Genomic DNA, 8,869 nt, shown 5'->3' on the forward strand with positions numbered 1-8,869 from the left:
GAGGAGTGGGGCAGAGACAGAGGTAGACAGAGGATCTGAAGCGGGCTCAGCCCTGACAGCAGGGAGCCCGATACAGGGCGTGAAGTCATGAACCGTGAGATCATGACCTGAGCCGAAGTTGGACGCTTAACCAAGACACCCAGGCTCCCCTCGTGACGTCAGGCTCTGATCGTAGCCTCCACGGTTTGCTCTGGTATTCCTCCAGCCTATACTCTGGAAACGCAGGACTGCGTCTTCCAGTGTGCCGTGGTTGGCCTGGTACCTAAGGTGCAGAAGAGATGCCCGTATTTGTCAAGTTTAATGAAAGGAAATCCCACACTACTTTCTTCTCTAGCTCGTTAAGAGATCCGTTCCCTCATATCACTCCCCCCCTCCCTTTTCCCCTTAGTTATTCAGTGGACAGTTATTAACCAACTAATTACCATTTGCCACGTAGTCTCCATTCTCAGAAAGAGAACTAGACAGACGATGGAGATAATTATACTCTAATAGGAGCTGGTGGCAGAAAATAAACAGGGAGTTCCTTCAACAGTATGGGAAGTACAGAGTGCTCTCTCTCTGTATCAAGAGGCCCTTTTGCCCCTTCTATCCACACCAGACTGCAACTGAATCGCCCACTCGCAAGAGTTCTGAACTCCAACTGTCTTATGTGTTATGCATGTTCCTTAGCACCCACCAAACTTAGTGGTCTCTGTGCCAGCCTTTCCGTGGGTGCTACCGGGTCGGTGAAATGAGTGGTCTCCAACTTCAACCAGATTGTCAGCTCCTATTCGGAAACTGGAACTCTCTCCTCGCTTGCCTTCTCTCTGACCAGAAACGGTCTTCCTTTCTCACCCACAGGCTTACCTGCAACTGCGCTCACCTTGCTTCCTCCCTGCCTATTTTAGAGGCCAAGATTGCCCTCCATCTGTCTCATCGGAGACCTTGCTCGTCGTGGCCCATCTTCTCTCTCCCTCTGTGTTGTCACCTTCCCTACTGCATAGAAATGGGCTCACTTCTCCCCTGCCATAAAACAAAGTCTGGCCGGAACCCTCTGTCTCCCTCCAGCCACCACCACATCATCCTGCCGTAGCCAGTTCTTTGAAAGCACGTGTTCATTCATCACCTACATTGCCTCACTTCACCAAAACCAAACTTGGGGTTGCCACCATACCCTCAATTGCCCTTGTTGATGTCTGCAAGAACCTCCTAGTTCATAGCCCGACCCAAAGTCCGCACTTCATCTCTCCGTAGCATTTGCCTTTGACAAAATTAACACTCTCTTTTCTTTCTAGAAAAGGAGGCGTGTGGCTTTTTCACTTACCGAGACGCTGTTTTTAATTACGGACACTCTACATAACACATTAAGCAATACCATCCATGAAGAATAAAATGAGCGTCCTCCCCGTCCTGGTTTCCAACCCTTTCCCATGAAATATCTTCTGCATTGCTATCTCCACCCCATAAACACCCCTATGGAGAGGGCTCTGTCCTCTTTTCTCCCCTTCTGACTTCCATTCCCCTTCTGCCTCCCTCCCTTCCTCTCCTTTGATGTAACTTTCTTGTTTGTATCCCTTGCGCAGTTTTTCTGTTGGTTGTTAGTGGAGAACACACCCTCCCTTCTCTCTCTAGTTCAGTGCACATGAGGGGTGAGGGCACGGATCTTCCAGACTCTTCCCCTTCCCTCACGCCACTCCAGGAGAGCCCATGTGACCTGGGAGATGGCGAGCAATGGAGAGACTTCAGTTGGTCCTGCTCAGCCCCTCTCCCTCTCTGTCTCGGGGAGGGGTCTGCTCTGTCGCAGCGGCAGGGCTGTGACAGGTCCGCACGATGCACGCTTCTATTCAGTATTGGGAAGACGCGTGTCCCTCACGCTAGTGTCTTCCACCCCAGCCCCTGTTCCTTTCTGAAGATGATGCGCGGCTCCCATCTGCCTTATTTTGTCATAGATGTCGATTTGTTCAGAATTCAGGAAAGGGGCAGAGGTGACATTTGTTCAGACATCCCAACTCACCAGTTGTTTTCTATCAGTCAGGTAGTCCTTTGTCCTCTGCTTTTCTCTTTTCTACTTTCTGCTCACTCTGTGGACTACTTCAACAAGTTCCCTTACTCCCTGGCTTCCCATTGGATCTGGCCGCTGGGGAGCTCCTGCAGGTGATGGGAGGGAAGGAGGAGAACGATGTCAGGGAATTTATTTCCTAACTCCTCTGATCAGCTGCATCCTTAGAACACGGGTCACATTTCTCCTCCAGGAAAGTCACCTCATGATTTTCTCCTTGTTTTCACATCACTCTCCTGAGTAGTTCTCCTAAACCCTACCTGTAACTGTAACCTGTCCCTTAACTAAACTCTCCTCAAATTATCCTAATTTGCACTATCTGCTTCCTGGCTGCTACAAAGGGGCCTTTTTAAAAAAATTGGGTGTTTTCTGAATATATTCTCACTGTAAAAAATTCAACTGTACCCGTAAAGTGAAAACATCTACCTTAACCTTCAATACCCCAGCTGTAAACCTTGCCTCAGAGTTAACCATTGTTTTCAGTGTGGTGAATATCTTTCCAGATTTTTCTTTTTTTATATATATTACTTTTTTTTTAAAGTTTGTTTATTTCTTTTGAGGGGGAGACAGAATCCCAAGCAGGCTCTGAGATGTCAGCACAGAGCCTGATGCAGGGCTCGAACTCACAAATGGTGGTGAGATCATGACCTGAGCTGAAACCAAGAGTTGGATGCTTAACCCACTGAGCCACCCAGACGCCCCTCCAGATTTTTATTTTTTACATTCACTTACTTTAACAAATTTATAGACAAATACAGGTTTTTATGTATATGTTTGTGAGGTGTGTTATATGTGTTTACATAAATAATACCAGACTGCATGCGTCGTTCCATATCTTGCTTTTAAAATTTATATTTTGAGGATTTTTACACTTCAGAACAATATAAAACCTAACACATTTTTAAATTTTGTATTTATTTTTAGAGAGAGAGAGAGAGAGTATGAGCGGCAGAGAAGGGCAGAAGGAGAGAGAATCCTAAGCAGGCTCCACAATCGACTCAGCATGGAGCCAAACTCAGGGCTGGATCCCAAGACCCTGGGATCATGACCTGAGCCGAAATCAAGAGTTGGACGCTCAACCAACTGAGCTGCTCGTGCTCCAAATCTAACACATTTCTAAAACTTACTGCTTAGTAGTGTGGAGATACAGCTGTTTATTTAACCACTTCCCTATTGACTGACATTTAGGGTATTTCCAATTTTTCACTATCATAAACAGCATAACTGAAAATCCTTTCACATTCCTTCTAATGCACTATCTGGGCAATTGTTTTTCTAAGGCAGATGCTGAGAAATAAAACCCTGGGCTGAAGGTTATGTGAATTTTTTCCCCTGAATATTCTATCAAAGTACCTCCCCCAAAGTCCAGGCCTTCTCTGTGTGTAGATATGCATGTCTACATATAACAAAATGCCCTAGACATCTAGACACTAAGGCAATACATTTTTTAAATTTAAATCCATGTTAGTTAATATATAGTGTAATAATGGTTTCAGGAGTAGTATTTAGTGATTCGTCACTTACATATGACACCCAGTGCTCATCCCAACAAGCGCCCTACTCAATGCCCATCACCCATTTAGCCCATCCCCCTACCCAACAGCCCTCCAGCAACCCTCAGTTTGTTCTCTGTATTTAAGAGTCTCTTACGGTCCATCTCCCTCTCTGTTTTTGTCTTATTTTTCCCTCCCTTCCCCTATGATCATCTGTTGTGTTTCTTAAATTCCACATACGAGTGAAATCATATGATATTTATCTTTCTCTGACTGACTTATTTCACTTAGCATAACACACTCTAGTTCCAACCACGTTGTTGCAAATGGCAAGATTTCATTCGTTTTGATTGCTGGGTAATATTCCATTCTATTCCACATCTTCTTTATTCATCAGTCGATGGACATCTGGGCTCTTGCCATAATTTGGCTATTGTCAATAGTGCTGCTATAAATATTGGGGTGCATGGGCCTCTTCGAATCAGCACTTTTGTATCTTTTGGGTAAGTACCTAGTAGTGCAATTGCTGGGTCGTAGGGTCGCTCTATTTTTAACTTTTGAGGAATCCCCATATTGTTTTCTAAAGTGGCTGCACCAGTTTGCATTCCCACCAGCAGTTACGGCAATATTTCTATCTGGCAATATTTGTATCTAAAAGTTGCGAGACTTCTGCCTTTGGGACTTGACGTTCTAACTTCTGAGTTCTCTGTTTCGTTGTAAAGTGGGTGTGAATCTCAGGCCACAACTCAGATGTGCGGGATAAGTCACGCCATAGTCACAGCCATGTCATTTCTGTATCAAGTCCCTGTTCTGCCGGGCACCTGAAATGAAGTGTCAGTCAAATTAGGGCATCTCTGCCCCTTCCATGGGCTACTTCATTGGTGTGGGTGTGGGCTCCCCTCTGGTTTCCCAGGAGTCGTTGCTTGCCTGTGGTGGAAGACAGAGGCCCTAATGGTGATGGCCTGCAGGCAGGTTGGATTCTGCCTCACTGTCTTCACTCCCGGCCCTCTGCTGGGGTGCTCCCCTTCCATCTGACCCTTGTGTCGCTGCTCCATGGGCTTTCCAGGCCTGGCTCTTTCTCAGCTACCACTGACCTCTTTGGGGTAGAGAAAACAAGCGTCCGTGCTTCCTTGCCACATTGGTACATGGAGAACTGCATCAGGCTTTGTGCACCGTGTCTATGCCGCCATGCTTCGTAGCCATGCTGCCTCAGCATGCTAGATGGGACCCCTGAAGCTTTCTCATAAGCAAAGAGGAACAGGAGCTCTCCTTTCAGATCCCCCAAGCAAATCTATGGTTTCTAGAAACGTCTCGTTTGTCCTGAGCCAGGTGTGGGGATAGGGAGTGGGGCCCATGTATAGGGTGAACATATGTCTGGGCTGGTTTGCCTGAGACAGTCCTGGTTTGTGCCTATGATCCCAGCAGAATTCAACAGCTCTCCGCTGTCTGTGATTTCGCCTTCCCTGGTTTCAGTTACTTGCGGTCCACGGTGGCCCAGAGGCAGATGAGCTTCCCCTGACCCTGAAAGGGTGGGCCTACGCCAGCCGACTCCATCTTGTTCTGTGTCCTTCACCTAGACCACGCCTCCTCCCCTTGAGTAACCTCCCGCTCACCCATTCAAACTTCCTGATCAAAACACGCCCAGCGACCTGCGTAACAGGACTCTGACCCTTCCCCAGCCAATCGGCCGAGGCCACGCCCCTTCCCCAGCCAATCGGCTGCCCCTAGACTCCTATAAAACCTTTGTGCTTTTGAAACTGGCTCTCTCTCCCTGGTATCTCACTGCTACGTCGGTGCAGGTAGGGGACTGAGCTCGAGCTAGCTCGAATAAAGGCTCTTTTGCTTTTGCATCGGACTCGGCTCCCTGGTGGTCTTTGGGGATCACGAATTCTGGGCATAACAACCCGTCATCAGAAGGTCGATTGCAGTGCCACTCTCTGTCACAATGCCTACGTCACTCGCTCCACTTCATCTCGTGATGTAGCCATTTTGTCGTCTCACATCATCGCGAGAAGACGAAGGGTGAGTACAGTACAGTAAGGTATTTTGAGAGACGGGGAGAGAGACCACACTGACATAACTTTTATTATGGTATGTTGGTATAATCGTTCTATTTTATTAGGAGCTATTGTTCATCTCTTACTGTGTCTACTTTATAAATTAAACTTCATCATAGGTATGTATGTATAGAAAAAAGCATATATAAGTTTTGGTGCTATCTACAGTTTCAGGCATCCACTGAGGGTTTTGGAACATGTCCCCATGGATAGGGGGAGCTGGCATAGTAATAGAGCTCCCTTTCACTGTTTTTTTTTTTCTTAAATTTTTTTTTACTTATTTTTGAGAGAGAGAGCAAGAGTGAGGGTGAGGATGGGGGGTGTGGGGGAGCAGGGGAGCAGCAGAAAAAGAGGGAGACAGAGGACCCGAGGCAGGCCCTGCACTGCCAACACAGATACTGACGTGGGGCTCGAACCCACGACCTGGGCTGAAGTTGGACACTTAACCAACCGAGCCACCCAGGCGCCCCGCCCTTTTTTGCTTTCAAAAGTGAACCAGTTTAGATGCTAAACTACATGCTCATCCTACCCCCACAGAATCTAATTTATCGGTTTCCTTTCTAACTCTCTTCTTTTCCAACTGACAGAATCTGTATCTCATTTTGTTGCAAGACCTGACTTTTACCATCACCTCATATTCTTTCCAATCTAGCGTCTATGGCATAAAATGAATGCGGTGACTCTTTCAAGGCCAGGCTTTTGACACAGAAATATCCAGATGTTTGAACCTCCAAAAAGCATTTCCTCTGCTTCTCCGACATACTAACCCTTCCCTGGCATGTACCATGGGTGCCTCACTGTCTACTTTGACTGGTAAAGGGCCATAGACTAAAAATGAATTAGCAGTAATGAAAAACACATTGTGTAGGATTCTAAAAATTTACACCACCATGACCCTCCCTCCTGTCATTCCCCCTGAACTTGCAGAGAGAGTTGACTCCTTCTAGAGGTGTTCTCTGCTTCCATTCTCCCCAGGAAGTAAGAACTGGGTCTAAGCTGGGCTCTCTGGGGAGTCACTTCCACTGTAGGCACCTGGGTGCATGGCTGGCCTAGGACCCAGGTCCAAAAGTTAGACACAACCCTAGGGAGAAAGAGACTCTGAATTAACTGGAATGAAGTCTCTGCCACCCAGGAGAATGAGCACACACAAAAGAAACTAAATAGACTTACATTTTTTGCCTTTGAGTTGTGACCTGAGACTTACCCCGGCTGCATGTAGGGATTCATGTAAGGATTTGTCAGAGTAACAGTAATAAAGATAGTCAATATAATGATGGTAGTAATATTTATTGGCTGTTTACTATGTACCATACTTTGTTCGAAGGATTTTGCATGTTATGCTGTAGATATCATCATTTGTCCCATTTTTACATAAGATAATTGAGTCACAGGGAGATGAAATTTTTGCCCAAGGTCAAAGTACACGCTGGCTGTGCAGACTGATGACAAACTGTAGAATGGAATCTGGGACAGGTCACTCCAGGACATGAACAAACTGGTGTGCAGAGCTGAGGCAAGCTTCTCAGGAATCATTGTGGTTCTAGAAGTATCAGTGGGCCAAGAGGAGACTGCATTTGAAAAAAATAGCATCTGAGTCGATGCAGGACAGTCAGGAGAGGAAGAAACGTAGGGGTAAGAAAAGGAGAATTTAAAACTCTTTGGTGAATTCCTAAGCAAACCGACCTTTTTCCTTTACAAAAGGAAAGTTTTGCAGCTTGTGGCTCCCAGCTCCGCATCGTGGACCCCAGCTCTGCCTGCCCAGGTAGAGGACCCCATGTCTCAGGCTCACCAGCAACCCTTTAACCTGCCTTGCGTTCCTGAAGCCACAGCGGACCAGCTGCGCTTTGCAGGATCCCAGTTTCCATGCCAGAGGGAAAAAGCATCCCCCATCCTGAAAGGGATGCGATGTTTGCTTTGTTTTGCCTTCGAGACAATCTTTAAAAGTTTCCAGAACAACAGGGGCGCCTGGGTGGCTCAGTTGGTTAAGTGTCTGGCTCTTGGGTTTGGCTCAGGTCGTCATCTCACGATTCATGAGATTCACGCGCTGACAGCCCGGAGCTTGATTGGGTTTCTCTACCTCCCTCTCTCTCTGTCCCTCCCCTGCATCCTCTCTCACTCTCTCTCTCTCTCTCTCTCTCTCTCTCTCAAAATAAATAAATAAACTTAAAAAAAAAAGGAAAACAAACAAAAAAAGAAAGTTTCCAGAAGAACAGATGCCTTTCCTTTTTCTCCTGATTTCGTCTGTGGGAAAGGGAACATTTTGGCAGTGGACTGTCACACAGAAGCTAAGGTGGGTACGGGACTTCTACGTACCGGAAGGGACCCCGAGAATAGCAAGCGTCTAGGCTCAGCCTGCCCCCCTTCCCTGGCCAAGGCCCAGAGGGAGATGAGGAGGGGAAGAAGGCTTGGCTGGGCAGGCAGGGTGACCAATCAACCCACATCCCAGTTCCATGCTGCAAACTTGCTAATAATAACCCCCAGGTAAGTGAGGACATCTGAGAGGCAGTGGGGCTGGGGAATGCCAGGCCTTGGGAGCCCCCAAGCAGCGTGGTTTGGGAGCAGTGGAGGACAGACAGCCCCAAAGGGTCCCAGGGGCCCGGGGCCACCTCAGTGTCCCGGGCGCCCGGTGAGGCGCGTGGCAGCCGAGCATTTCCCTGTGTGTCTGCAGTGTGCACGCAGCAGAGAACCCAGGAGGGCGCTGTAACAGAGCCAGGGACTCAGAGGAGGCCGGTGAGGTCAGGCTTCTCTTCCCACGGATGCTGGAAGTCTCCCCTGGCCCCCGTTCCCAGCCTTTAAACGCAGCCCTGGGAAAAAGGAGGGGAGTAACCTGTGCTGTGGAGAAACCATGATCCCAGCTTGCTAAGATTTCACTTTTGTCACCATGCAGAACGAGGCGTGGTGGTGAGTGGTGACTATCCCAGAGGAAAAACGTTGCGGTGTAAAAAAAGTAAAGTCATGAACATTTCTTGTACACCTGAGTTTAAGATCTGAGTGCGGTACCCACTCTGTTTATTTTAGGAAGTTGGCCAGAATAAGCCCTTTCTTACTACAAAAGGAGTACCTGTTACTCTCCAAGGAACCGGGACATCACCTTTAACTGAGAAGTGTGCATTGTGTACTCAGTGTAGTTTTCTTTAAAAAAAAAAAAAAATTAACATTTATTTTTTTTTAATTTTTTTTAATGTTTTATTTATTTTATTTTATTTTTTTTTTTTTTTAGTTTTTTTTTTCAACATTTATTTATTTTTGGGACAGAGAGAGACAGAGCATGAACGGGGGAG

General features: G+C 47.0%; 1 long non-coding RNA gene across 1 annotated transcript in view; it reads left to right on the plus strand.

Annotated features, from left to right (window-relative positions):
* LOC121014672 (uncharacterized) overlaps nt 1-3,005 on the plus strand; it is a 30,435-nt gene extending 27,430 nt beyond the window's left edge. Inside the window, exons 5-6 of the long non-coding RNA XR_005783355.1 lie at nt 17-22; nt 2,965-3,005. This is a non-coding gene — a long non-coding RNA (uncharacterized LOC121014672). The remainder of the gene's footprint in view (nt 1-16; nt 23-2,964) is intronic.
* Nucleotides 3,006-8,869: the final 5,864 nt, after the last annotated feature.

The sequence above is a fragment of the Herpailurus yagouaroundi genome, unplaced genomic scaffold, assembly GCF_014898765.1.
Source record: "Herpailurus yagouaroundi ecotype Mexico unplaced genomic scaffold, PumYag 203, whole genome shotgun sequence".
In the NCBI taxonomy this organism is placed as follows: Eukaryota; Metazoa; Chordata; class Mammalia; order Carnivora; family Felidae; genus Herpailurus; species Herpailurus yagouaroundi.